The sequence below is a fragment of the Notothenia rossii genome (assembly GCF_949606895.1).
Source record: "Notothenia rossii genome assembly, chromosome: 6".
NCBI classification, from domain to species: Eukaryota; Metazoa; Chordata; class Actinopteri; order Perciformes; family Nototheniidae; genus Notothenia; species Notothenia rossii.
The window spans coordinates 52,724,645-52,738,891 of record NC_136909.1 but is presented as its reverse complement, the minus strand read 5'-3'; the positions used below and the strand labels follow the sequence as shown (position 1 = coordinate 52,738,891).

At 41.8% G+C, this 14,247-nt stretch overlaps 1 protein-coding gene across 2 annotated transcripts in view; it reads right to left on the bottom strand.

Annotated features, from left to right (window-relative positions):
- Nucleotides 1–14,247, bottom strand: part of LOC307043167 (ras-related protein ORAB-1-like) — a 35,058-nt gene that overhangs the window by 17,180 nt on the left and 3,631 nt on the right. The window lies entirely within an intron of this gene.

Genomic DNA, 14,247 nt, shown 5'->3' with positions numbered 1-14,247 from the left:
ATGTAGCACCGAATTTCAGACTCCAGCTTACAGCTTCCTGCCTACGACCTGCCTAAGACCAGTATTGAGGAATGTCAAGCCCTCCCACTATTTTCCAAGAGGGCGTTGCCAGATTTTCAATTTCAGGTTTTAACCAGGAGATGGCGCTTCATTCACAAATACAGAAAGACACGTTTCATGGACTTTCAGTTGTGTTTTGAAGAGCATTTGAACACATAAATATTTTTAGATCAACTAAAGTATATCTAATCTTGTAATTCAATAATATATAGTCTTTATATATTAAATAATCATAATTATAATGTAAATGTTTACATTACACTTCTTTATTTGTTATGCTCATACTTTTAACTTTACAATCGTTTGCTTTAATATGCAGTATATTTTTTGTATATTTTTACGTTTGCTTCCTCCTGCTCCCTTTCGGACACATACTGTATGATTTATTATTATTATTAATATGAAGATATTAAGATAAGATGTTACTTTATTGATTGAACATTTTAGTTTAGAATGTGCTGTCCCACGGTAATTCAGAAGGCTCACAGGTCACATTCCGACCATTATTTAAAACAATAGGTGCTTTCACACCGTCTACAGTTTGATTTGTATAGAGAGACCTCTGTGGCTGAATGGCCAGATTAGGTTTGGCGCATTTATCATAGTTGATCAGAGCTAACTGCCTGCCGTCAGATTTCATTTAAAAAACAGATCTGATTTTAAGACTACTTCTGCGCTCATAAAGAATGATAAGAATAAGAATAATGCGTATTGAACTGGTTTCATTAGTGAGTTTATTTAACACTAGAACCGCCAATCGGGTCAATTTGTGTGATGTGTGTTGTGTGTGTGCAATGTGACTTTTTTTCAATAAAATATTAAAATCTCCCAGTCTGTGAATTTTCCTGAAAGTGTGTTATGTAGCACCCTATGTTGTTAAAAATTGCATTCTAATAGCGGGATTTGACAGGTTTAGGTAGGCCTATACAAAAACCTCTGGCGGTTCTAGTGTTAAGATAATTAGGTACAGTAGAAGCCCTTTTTTATCAGTAACGAATTTAGCAGTTGAACATAAAAGTCAACTAACTGAGGGTCACTTGCAATGACAGTGTTGTGTCTAACTGTAAGCTTGTCACTCAGAGTAACCTACAGTTAATTTAGCTGCTGGAGAAGAAAGATCAGGGGGGGAAGGGGGGAGAGAGCTGTGGCTGATGGGCCATTAGTTGTGTAAATACACAGCTGAGAGCTGCCGTTTCATTCAGACTGTTTAAAAAACGGTAACGGACTATTTTTCTTAGCCGATGCATGTCAATTTAAATCAATACAACTATTTTTTAAATCAATAAAAACATTTTCTAAATCCATAAAAGCATTTAAATTAATATTGGGAGTCATTTCGTTACTTTGTTGAGAATGTGGCCATGTAATAAGCGGGATAATTTGCAGCGACTTGTTCCTTATGGGGAAAATAACACCCGTCATGTGTGTGTAGAGGTGTGTGTGGTTAAAACACTTTCATGAAGTGAAGGAGGTTTTCCTTCTATAAAACAGCTGTGGGCAGCAGTGAGTGTCACGGACATGAATTCATAGATCAAGGCAGACTGGTGCACACACTCTCCTGTCCTGCCAGGCGACACGCCCGTTCTAAGCCGTGTCCCTCACTCCTCACATCCCAAGCTGCATCCCCACAAGTGTATTATGTTGTTACATCGTTTCAGATGTTATGTTTCTTTTGTGCTCTGTCTATGTTCAGTGATGCAAACTTGTCACCTTTCGGCGAAATTCGCCGTTTTGAATCCAAAATAGGTCGTTTGTGTGATTCATGTAGATCTGCAATAAAAATATTTTTGGGGTATGGGGGGGTCTGGGACCCGGAGTAATCTGTGGCCGTGAGCTGTTATGTGCATGACACGCATGGTGTTCTTTTTTTATTATAATGAAGTGCGAGCTGTGTGCTCGAGTCTTCCTGCCTGTCGGCTCTGCTCATGGTGGATGTATAATAAGGCTCTGCTGCTCCGAGATGATGGTCTAGCTTCAGCAGTTACATTACCTACGGGTGCCTTCGTTAATATTAACTGCGCGTCCGGAGTCACTGTGGCACAGACTGGACCGCTGGTGAACAGCTGTTAGAATGGGCCGTTCAGGTGTTCAGAGCAGAGATCCCTGTCGGAGCGGCAGAGCGTGATGTGAACTAAAAAGTTTTTCTGTGGCAATATTATTTAAGGAATCGTTGAGCTAGCTAGCTAGCATACATTGTCACTATCTGCTAACGTTAGCTTTAGCCTTCTATTTCTAATTTCTTTTTTCATAGGCTATAAACAGAGGTGGTATAAGTATATATATATTGTACTTGAGTAAAAGTAGAAGTACTCAGATCTTGTACTTGAGTAAAAGTAGAAGCACTCAGGTCTTGTACTTGAGTAAAAGTAGAAGCACTCAGGTCTTGTACTTGAGTAAAAGTAGAAGCACACAGATCTTGTACTTGAGTAAAAGGAGAAGTACTCAGATCTTGTACTTGAGTAAAAGTAGAAGTACTCAGATCTTGTACTTGAGTAAAAGTAGAAGTACCAGAGTGTAGGAATACTCTGTTACAGTAAAAGTCCTGCATTCAAAATGTTCCTCAAGTAAAAGTAGAAAAGTATTCTCATCAAAATATAGTGAAAGTAGCGACAGTAAAAGTAGTCATTGAGCAGATTGGTCCATTTCAGAATAATATATATGATATGTTTTATAATGATTGATCATGAAAGTGTTCTCAAAGCTGGTAAAGGTGCAGCTAGTTTGAATGACTTTGTATACTGCAGGGTAGCTTGTGGATTTACTCCAGGTGGAACTAAAGTCTGATTTAACACTTGATTATATTTCACATCATTCATCCACATCTGTAAAGTAACTAAAGGTATTAAATACATGTAGTGGAGTAGAAGTACACCATGTACCTCTGAACTGTAGTGGGGTAGAATAACAAAGTAGCAAAACATTGAAATACTTAAATAAAGTACAAGTATCTCAAAATTGTGCCCAAGTATAGTACTTGTTGAGTTTATGAACTTAGTTACTTAACACCATGTGGCTATAAAGATAGAAAGACTAAGCCTTGCACAGAGGCATGAAAATACATTTTCAAAATGCTCAACAGTGCTGCCAAAATTATAAACTGACTGCTACACAATTTAAAATAAATGCTTTTATATATTTCTATTAGATGTGACTCTAAGAGAGGGGAGAGAGCTGTGGTTGATGGGCCATTAGTTGTGTAAATACACAGCTGAGAGCTGCCGTTTCATTCAGACTGTTTAAAAAACGGTAACAACGGACTATTTTTCTTAGCCGATGCATGTCAACTTAAAATCAATAAAACTATTTTTTAAATCAATAAAAACATTTTCTAAATCCATAAAAGCATTTCAATTAATATTGGGAGTCATGTCGTTACTTTGTTGAGAATGTGGCCATGTAATAAGCGGGATAATTTGCAGCGACTTCTTCCTTATGGGGAAAATAGCACCCGTCATGCAGATCAGGATCCCTCCGCCACGCTTTGGGATCCTGGATCTGCCGACGAGGCTCCATTAAAATATAAATATTTTTTGTGAATTACTGAGTTTAGGCACGTTAATAACGTTTTAATGAAGTTGAATACAGTATATTCATATGTGTCAGTGATTTCATGTCAATTCGGCGAACATAAACATAAATGATCGTGGTGAAGAAGATGATTAAATTAGAATTAAAAATCAAGAGCCGGGCTGCATTTCCTCCCGTTCGTTTTTTTCGACTAAACAACATTATTTTGTTAAATAACAACATGGTGATGTTTTGTAAATGATTACATGTCTCTTATTTAGCACAGAGTATGATATCCGTGACATATGGATCTTAACAAAGTTCCGCTGTACAACCAGCGTACTGTATCTGACTTTATTTCACATGAGCTCCAGTGTGGAACCCCACTGCACCCCCTAGTGGATCAATGATCCATTGCAGCTGGCTTCATTATAATTACATTTATCTATCACGGGGGCGGTCTTAAGTCAAGCTGGAGGTTTTCCCTTGAGCGAGGGCAGATCACGTACCAATCACGGCCCTCGCGTTTCAAACTGTCTGAAATGAATCGCTACATCTGTAGGACGTGCCGCACACACGTCCTACGCCCGTTTCCCTTTATAAATCGCAATCAACTCGAAATGCGGCGCAGCTTTTGCGGGCTTCACGTAACCTATAAATAGTCAAACAAATGCCCAGTATTAATATGTATTCAGACTGACTGCATGAAGAAGGAGTGGAGTCAATTCATGTTTGTTTTTTTTATTTGGTGGTTTGTTTTCCAGCTGTCAATCAGCTGTGCGCAGTGTCTCCACTGCAGCCTGTGCGTCTCAACCTCCCCGCAGCAACTCTATCCACCAGTTAAATGAAATAACACAAATGTGTTGTGTTATATCAGCTGCCAAATCTACCAAATATATGGTGTCTTAGTTTCCATATCTCCTGTGTTTTATGAGCGACTTATTAAGTCTTAGCAAACGGCATAAAACATGATAGTATAAACCATGCTTGTATCTATACAACCTATAGAAATGCAAAACGGCCTCAGTTTAGACCAGGGGTCGGCAACCTGCATGCAGCTCTTTAAGCCCTCTACTCTGGCTCCCTTGAGCTTAGACAACAATAAGAAGGAAATAAAATAAAAATATTTGTAGGACTATTTATATATTTTTGCACGGTTGAAAATGTTTCGTATCTGGTATTTTGAGGTGATACTGTGACACATAATTATTATTAATTTTAACGGTTTTAATTAGGTCAACTAAAATATGCGTCATATCCTGCTGAAGTCCGGCACCAGCGCCTTTCCTTGCAGGCAAATAACCTGACCCCCGGTTCGATGAGCGAAGTAAGGATAAATCAAAGAAAAATAAAAGTATCGGAGGAACACAGAGGGTTTAATTCTGCGTGGACAGAGTTATATGTTTTCACAGCAAACAATGCTGGCTTACCGGTATATTTGGAGAGAAGTTGTCAAAGGTGCTGCAGTCTTTAAGTATTGGAGGAAAAACAGGAAAGAGGAAGACAGCTGACGATCTTCAATCATAATTCAATCAGTTAACTATTTTTAGGGTGCAGCTATATGTTTTATTTATTTCAAAGTGGGCCCATTTTAAATTATATTCATTTTCTTCAAATGTGCAGAGGACTCCCCAAGTGCTGTGTTGATTTATTTTAAAGTAGGCCTGTGTATTTTTTTTATTCTCCTTATAAGAGTTATTTGTTTATTATTAGAGGTTAACAGTTTTCTATAATGTAATAAATAATAAATGCAAAAAACTGTAGTTTTTGTGTATGATGTAACAATATATACAACTTATAAGCTATCAAGCTATCAAATATGTTTTGCAGCTCCGACAAAAAAAAAAATTGGTTGAAAAGGGGGCAAACTGGCTTTTGTTCAAAAAGGTTGCAGACCCCTGGTTTAGACGTAATTCTGTCCTTCTGCTTACCGCATCATTTATGAGAATACATTTCATAATATTAAGACAACATATTCGAGGTGGTTTTCAATAATATATCTGTATATATTTATTTCTCCAAGTTACGTTTTTGTGTGCACTGAGGAGTCTCAAACAGGCTTTTGTTTATTCATTTTAAAATTGGCTTCTAGGGGTGTAACGGAATACGTACCCGTACCGAAATTATTCGGTAAACGTTAAACTTAAATTGAGAACGTGAACAACTTTTTGGAAGTAATCTCAGGTGCTGCGTTTCAGCATTCAGATTCATTTGCTCACATTGGGTTCAACGCGTCAGAGCGACCAAGTGATTTCATTGGACGAGAGGCATACTATGAGAGCTGGTCACAGGGATGCGTTCAAATTTAGTCAGTAATTTGAGGAACTGTCGAAATGTCAAACGCAGATAAAGTTGAGCTTGAAAATCCTCCAGCATCATTGAAGTGTCCGGTTTGGGAACGTTTTGGTTTCACAGTTACGTACAAGGATGACGGACAAAGACAGGTGGACCGAACCAAAGCTGTTTGTCGGCATTGTTCAACTACAATTGGTTACGCGGCTGGCAATACATCAAATTTGCACACTCATTTGAAAAGGCATCACCCGAACGTGAATATCACCGGTACCAAAAGAAAAAAGACTGACGAGCAAACCCAACTCCCACTAGCATTTAGGCCTCCACCACTCGCAAAAAGTTCAGACCGAGCCAAAGCTATTACAAACGCCAAATATCCTTATGTTGCCATGTTAGCAAAGCGCTATCTGGCTGTATCTGCTACCTCTGTCCCTAGCGAGAGGGTGTTCTCCATAGCAGGAGACATTGTTAGTGCCATCTCAGCATCATTTCACCAGATCTGCACTGCCTGCCCTATATGACAAATGCTGTGGCGAAGTTGAAAAAGATGTGGCTTCAGCTGAATACTTTGCAGTTTAATTTAGTGGGAATGCTGATACAGCATTCCAACAGCATCCCCCCAGACCCCCCTTGAGGAGGTGAGGTCCGCCCCACAATAGCACTTTACCCCTGCCTATATGCCGTGAGCTGATTATGGAGCCTTCATTGTAACAGTAATTCAGATGCAATCAGCCTATATACAGTGATGCAAACACAGGTATGGTGAAAAAAGAGAGAACTATTCGAAGCAGGAAAAAAAAGAGCGTAATATACCATCTGACAAAGGCCTGTGCAAAAATGCTTCAATTAACTGGCTATTCTTTATAATACACTCAGATCAATAGGAGACAGAGATGTTAAGTTATAAATCAAGGGTATTTTATTATTATTTACAGCAGGGGTGGGGAACCTTTTTCCTTTCAATGTTTACAACATCCTCCGAGGGCCGTACAAATTATTGAACTCAACCTCTGCTTAAAAAAACTAAAATCACAGCCAATTCATTTGGCCTTTCTTTCATGCTGTGCAAAGAAAAAGCAACCTCTTAATCCAGATATCTTGCCATGATTTGCGCATGCATGTGCACAGTGTGGCATGACCACCAAAACAGAAAGATATAGACACAAGATGTGTGCAAATGTATTTAGTATCCATGTGAACATGATTTAAGTGGGGGGGACCTAACCTCCTCTAGGGGGGTCTGGGGGCATGCTCCCCTGGGAATATATTTTTTTAAATATGGAAGTTAAAAGCATCAATCTGGTGCACTTTGAGAGCAACATGAGGAGATCTATGGGTACATCTTTCAACACCCATTTGAAACAGAACTGTAAGCAGATTTTTCTTTTTGGATATTTTACAAATCACTCCCCTTTTAAACTCTATTCTTGTTATTTTTAACAACTTTTTTGTTACTGTCATATAGTATTTTATACCCGTTTTTCATTTCATCTCTAATGTCTCATTAATAACAATGATCATATCAAGGTGTGCCTTAACCTCACTGAGCTGAGGTTATTTGAGCCTCTCAGGAGAGAGCTCTCTTCCACCTGGTTCTAGAAAAGCTCTTTAAATTCGTTAGCTCAGCTAGCTAACCAGATGCTAATAACAAATCGCCACTGTGCTTACAACTAAAGACACAGCCACGCAAACACCGCGGCATGTACGGCTCCTTATGGGTACTGCAATATTTGAAGAGCTGGAGCAGCGTTCCGGTGCTCTCCGTAAGCACTCCAGTCTAGTCTACACTCCTTTCAGACGAGAAATAACCACGTGAAGACACGTTACGCTCGTGTTGTGTTCAAGGAACCTGTCCTTGGCCAGGAAAAACAGGCACTCGCTTGTTTAATTATTTTGCGATCTAGATTTCTTCTTCTTTTTTGAAGTGAGAAGTTGTCCGTCAGTCGGACGGACTAACGGACAGACTGACGGACCCCCCCCCCCAAAACAAAAACTCTTCGGTTCTCCACGAATTACACAAGTCACCCAAAGCAGCGTTAAAAAAGCGGGAGGCGCCGAAAAGCGACTAATTTGCATCACTGTATATAAAAGGCCTCAAATTGGAAGCATTGTCTGGGCCGTCTTTTTCACTCAATTCTGCAATAGGTAGATCTCGCCTTTCACATAGGCCGAGGTCGGTGATCTTGGGCTTAAAAGGTTGGTGACCACTGCTTTAGACAAACTGCTCCCATATCCACATTTTACACACAAACCCCAAAAAAACAAACATATTTCAGTTCATTGGGGTTCCCTGATGCTCACGGTCTGGTAATTTTTTTTATAAGACCCATAGTTTTTGAACAGGTGGCAAAATTGTCAGATATAATCCCCAATGCATTCTTATGGGACTCAGTGCTGCAGTTGGTTGTCATGGTGTTGCTGGGCAGATCACACACACACGTGAGTGACATCATCCAATCAGAGCAGACACCATGGAAACCTTTGATCTCTGGGTTTACACACACAGGTGTTTGTAATCTCTCTCTCTCTCTCTCTCTCTCTCTCTCTCTCTCTCTCTCTCTCTCTCTCTCTCTCTCTCTCTCTCTCTCTCTCTCTCTCTCTCTCTCTCTCTCTCTCTCTCTCTCTCTCTCTCTCTCTCTCCTCTCTCTCTCTCTCTCTCTCTCTCTCTCTCTCTCTCTCTCTCTCTCTCTCTCTCTCTCTCTCTCTCTCTCTCTCTCTCTCTCTCTCTCTCTCTCTCTCTCACAGGTGCTTATGGTCCTGAAGAAGGGGAACTTAATCTGAGTCTCAAGTTTAAAATTGATGATTTTTTTTTTTTTTTTTTTGTATACTGTCCATGTTACGTCTGACATTTTGAGATGTTATGGTTGTGGAGCGGCAGGACACCTGATCCGCAGCGTGCCCGGAGAGGGCGGGTGACCGCGCCCCGTGGTGTCCGCGGCAGAGCCGCTACCGGTTGCCTTGTCCACGGCCGGGCCGCCGGTGCTGGGGTCCGGGCCGCCGGTGCTGGGGTCCGGGCCCGCGCCCGCAGCGGAGCCGATGCAGGTCCTTTTGTCCACGGCCGGGCCGCCAGTGCTGGGGTCCGCGCCCGCTGCGGAGCCGCTGCCGGTTGCTTTGTCCACGGCCGGGCCCGCGCCCGCGGCGGAAACTCCGGTGGTGGAACCGCGGGTCAGTCGGTCCGTGGCAGAGCCAACAGTTTCACGCGTGGGAAGCACACAGGCAGCCGGTACACACAGTATCACACACACAGACACTCAGGTCACACAGAAAGCAGATAGTGATCACACTGCAGCCAGAGTGCTGAGTCTGTTCTAGAGGATGTGGTAATGGATGAGGATTTGCTAAGGTTACCTGTTAAAAGGAAAAACAAACAAGTGAGCAAAGGAAGTGTGGCTCAAAAAGGGAAGGTGTCAAAGAAGGAGTTGCTGTGTTCCTCCTCTCAGCCAGAGGGAGTCTCAGAGGACTCAGAGGACAGTGACAGTGAGTCATTCTTTGACATCGTTGAGGTAGCAAAGGGAGAAGAGTACTCTTTCCAGAGGATCAGATCCTTTCTGGCGGAAACTAAGGGGTGGAGGGGGGTGAAATTAGATTATTTTTTTACTGATTTGCAGATCTTTCACAATTCTGCCAGGGTTCTCATGCGGCGCAAAGAAGCCTTAGGGGAACCTTTCTTCAGCGGCCCAGAGAAGGCTTGGTTAAAGAAGATACTTCAGAGGATTAGAGAGGAAACTGCAAAGAAAGATTAATAAGTACATCTTGGTTTTATTTTTATTTATTTATTTTTCTTCAGCCAGATTGTTGATTTTGTTAGGATGCAACTATAATTTCATAATGAGTGACATAAAGATGGGCTCTTTAAACACTAACGGTGCTCGAGGGGATGCTAAGAGAGCACTTTTATTTACTTTATTAGGAAACAAGAGTTTAAATGTGACGTTTCTCCAGGAAACTCACAGTACTGCTGAGAACGAGAGTGACTGGAGGAGGGAATGGGGGGGGAGGGCTTCTTCAGCCATAAGCGCAGCAATAGTAGAGGGGTTGCCATTCTCTTTGCGAGGGGCTTTACACCCTTCTCCTGTTCGGTCGATGAGGTCATCCCAGGACACTTGCTCAAAATAAATGCTGAATTTGAAAAAGTTAAAATATGTTTCATAAATATTTGTGCTCCCAGTGTGGGCGCAGAGAGGCTTTTGTTTTTTGAGAAACTGAAACACACTCTTAGCACCTGTGATACTCCTCACTATCTGTTCCTGGGGGGTGACTTCAACTGCACAGAGAACCCTGTGCTGGATAGGAACCACCAGGAACCGCATGCTGCCTCGAAGAGTGCCTTAATAAGATTAACAGAAAGCTTTGAGATGTGTGATGTTTGGAGGCACTTCCACCCGGGCCAGCGGCAGTACACGTGGGTGCACTCCAGGGATAACCTGTTGTCTCTAACTAGGCTGGATCGTGTCTATGTTTTTAATCATCACATTAATGTAAGCAGAAGCTGCTCCATCAGTCCAGTGGGAATCTCTAACCATTCCCTCGTACAAGTCTCAGTTTTTATTAATCATGTCAAGTGTAATAGTGCATATTGGCACTTTAATGCTTCTCTGTTGGCTGACAACCATTTTAAAAATGTTTTTAAATTATTTTGGGAAAATTACTGTTTATCTTAGAGTGAGTACAATTCTCTTCAGCAATGGTGGGATGTAGGTAAAGTGAAGATCAAGCAGCTTTGCCTACAGTACACTTTCAATGTTCTTCTGGGACCGCATGCACTGGGTCCCTCAGAGCGTCCTGTTCCTGCCAAAGGAGGAGGGGGGACATGGCCTGGTTCACCTGGCAAGCAGAGGGGCTGCTTTCAGGCTCCGGTTCGTCCAGAGGCTCCTGACTGGACCTGCTGACCTGGTCTGGAGACCCGTAGCTCGGGCCTTATTGGAACGCTGTGGTGGGCTGGGTCTGGCTGAGTCGCTGTTCCTAATGGACCTAAAAAGGATTACGCCTCAACAATCTCTCGGGTTTCTATGGAGGTCTCTTCAAGGTGCGGGGACTACTCAAAAAAGAGAGACCAGAGTGCTGTGGCTCACTGTTCTGGCTCCTCAGAGAGCCGGTGGTCCGTGGATTTCGGTTTGTGTGTGGGGTAGGACCTTCTCTACAACAGAGACTCTGTGAGGAAAGGATCCTCACGCAGGGCCAGGTGGTGGAGGTGTGTGGCCTCCGTCTGGACAACGCTGCAGGCCTGTCCTCACGTCTGAGCCTCAGGTCAGTCCGGGTGGTCAGCCTCCTGCTGCAGAGCTGGAAACAGCAGCTCAGCCAATCAGAGCTGGCGCTGATCGCTGCTCACTGTAACGGACTGAAGTCTCCAAATGACAATGACTCTTTTCCAGAGATGCAATGTTTTCCTGAACTCAGTTGTGAGGGATTTTTGTTAAAGTTGGACAATGTTACTGATTTTAAGTTTAGCACCATGTCCAACAAAACATTTTATTATTTGGTGACAAAGGTGCTGAATCAGAGCAGACTCCAGGAGCGAGTGGACACCCGGTGGAGAGCCCATCTGGGCCTGACTGAGAATCAGAGGCCTGAGCGGAGAGCGCTCTACAAGCCTCCGCTGACTAAGAGGGGTGGGGACCTCCAGTGGAGGATTCTCCACGCTGCGGTAGCTGTAAATGCGTTTGTTTCAGTTATCAACCCTACAGTGTCTGACGCCTGTCCTTTCTGTGTACAGAGGGAAACCATTTTTCATTGTTTTACGGAATGTGGTCGACTCCTTTGTCCTTTTCTCAGATATTGATTTTGTTTAATGTGGTTTTTTCTAACACAATGTTCATTTTGGGTTGTAGGTACAGTCAGAAGCAAAAGTGCAAAAGTCAGCTTTTGAATTTTTTGTTGGGGCAGGCTAAAATGGCCATCTACCTCAGCAGGAGGAATAAAGTTGCGGAATCATTGGATACCGATGCAGTTTCGATTTTGAAGCGGATGGTTAAAGCAAGACTGAAAGCGGACTACGGTTACTTTTGCTTGACAAAAAATGTGGGAGAATTTGAGGCCATGTGGTGCCTTAAAAATGCTTTGTGTTCTGTGGAGAATGAGGATCTTATTTTCAGTCGTTGTCTGAACTGACAATGTGTACACACACACACACACACACACACACACACACACACACACACACACACACACACACACACACACACACACACACACACACACACACACACACACACACACACACACACACACACACACACACACACACACACACACACACACACACACACACACACACACACACACACACACACACACACACACACACACACACACACACACACACACACACACACACACAATTTAACTCCTTCAGCTGCAGAAACCATTCAACTAAATTATTCAGCTATTTCAGGACATCAAGGCTATACATGTTGTTGTTTATACCTTTTTTAAAAACCTTTTCTTTTAAATATTAAGCTTTTTCTGCATTTTTGTAGCTAAAAGCAGCTACCATTCAGCTAATAACATATTCAGCTTTTTCAGCTAAATTCAGCCATAAATGTTCACAGTTTACAGCATTCGCACACATTTTCTGCAGGAAATGCATTTTCTAGTTTCAGGCTGATATTTCCTCACGGTAGCAGCCGTCCTTTAGTTAAACTGCCAAAAAGGCCACATTATTAACCGAAAGTACACAAATTATACTTCAGATACTCAACTTCCTTGACATGCTTCACGTTTTGAAATGTCACATCTGTTACGGTTCTTCCACAAAACGTTCACATGTAAGAGGTTTTTCGCTCATTCAGAACAATGGAAACCTCTGATCTCTGCACACCTCGTTAGCTCAAATATAAACACCTGTGTCATGGAACACGATGATGTCATAACTCCAACTGACATGCTCAGAGCAGCAGACTTCAGATAAAGGTTAATGGTCCTGCCCTCAACAGCTCTACGTCAATTATATTTATGGGGCGTCATCATCATATACCGAAGGTCAAGAGAAGAGAGAGAAGATGTGAGATAAAAAGTCATAATTATGAGATAAGAAAGTCGAAATTACGAGATAAAAAGTCATTAGATAAAAAAGTCGAAATTATGAGATAAAAAGTCATAATGAGATAAAAAGTCATAATGATGATAAAAAGTCGAAATAATGAGATAAAAAGTCATAATTATGAGATAAGAAAGTCGAAATAATGATAAAAAGTCATAATTATGAGATAAGAAGTGCGCATGCACTTGCAGTGCACTTGTTCACGCCACTAATGACAATAGTGTAGGTAGGCACACTGCTGCTGTGAGTTGCTAGCCTAACTCTAGCCGGGGAACGTTACCACAAAACTATAGGCATATATATTATAGTTCATAATAGGTAATGTCAAAGCTATGAACTGCATTGTTGTAGTTTAGCTGCAATATAGGCTATATGTAACATCTAACATTTACAAAAGTCACCTGTAATAGTTACCTTATTTAGGACTAGATGCCGTTTCGGTGTTTCCCCTATATACAAATAGTGGCGGCGCAGCGCCGCTGCTGAAATATGAGCGCCGCTGCTAGGGGGCGCCAGCAAGGTACCAAAAAAAATGAAAACAATAATACTTTTTTTTTTTACCTTTTTTTTTTTTTCTTAAAATAATAATAAGTGGCGACCCTTTTTCATTTTTGATTGTTTGTAATGTGGATTTGTAGTATTTGTGTTACTGTATGGTGTAAGGTGTATTTTTGCTAAATCTTGAGACATTGCCACTGTATGTACTAGGCAGGGCCAATTTCTGGCATAATACACAGGCAGTCGCCCAGGGCGCCAGATCCGGGGGGCGCTGCTCTGGGAGGGAAAAAACATTTTTGACCGTTGGCGCTCATCCAAATGTTCGGCCTAGATGTAACAACATTCATAATTAAGTAAATGTAACATCCTTTTCATTCCGGTTACACGTTTAATTTGCCCTGTACGGTGGGACCTGTAAGTGATGAAAGTGGGGGATGTTGGCTTATCAGGCGCCCGCAGCTCACAGCCAAAGTGCGAGCGTGGTAGCGAGAGAGCGAGCAAGGGAGAGGGCGCACCAGTACCGGCGCTGTTGTTATTAGAATCTGGTGCTAGCTGCGCTAACGGATATAAGAAGTAGATGTTTCTACAACCAGGGTGGAGGAGAGCTCTCCTGTCAGACTGAGAGGCTCAGTGAGGTAAAGGACTCTCTGAGTATTTAGATAGTTAATTTTAGTCTAAGTTATCTCAGTGGGTCTCAAACGTTTTGACCACAAATTATGTAAACACATATTTCCAAGGCACTCCTTTATAATTATTAGGATAAATGAAAACGGGTTTGAAATCATTCCAATGTATACTATAGGACAGTAAACCAAAAATATCGTTTAAAGTTGGAGAGATACAAAAAT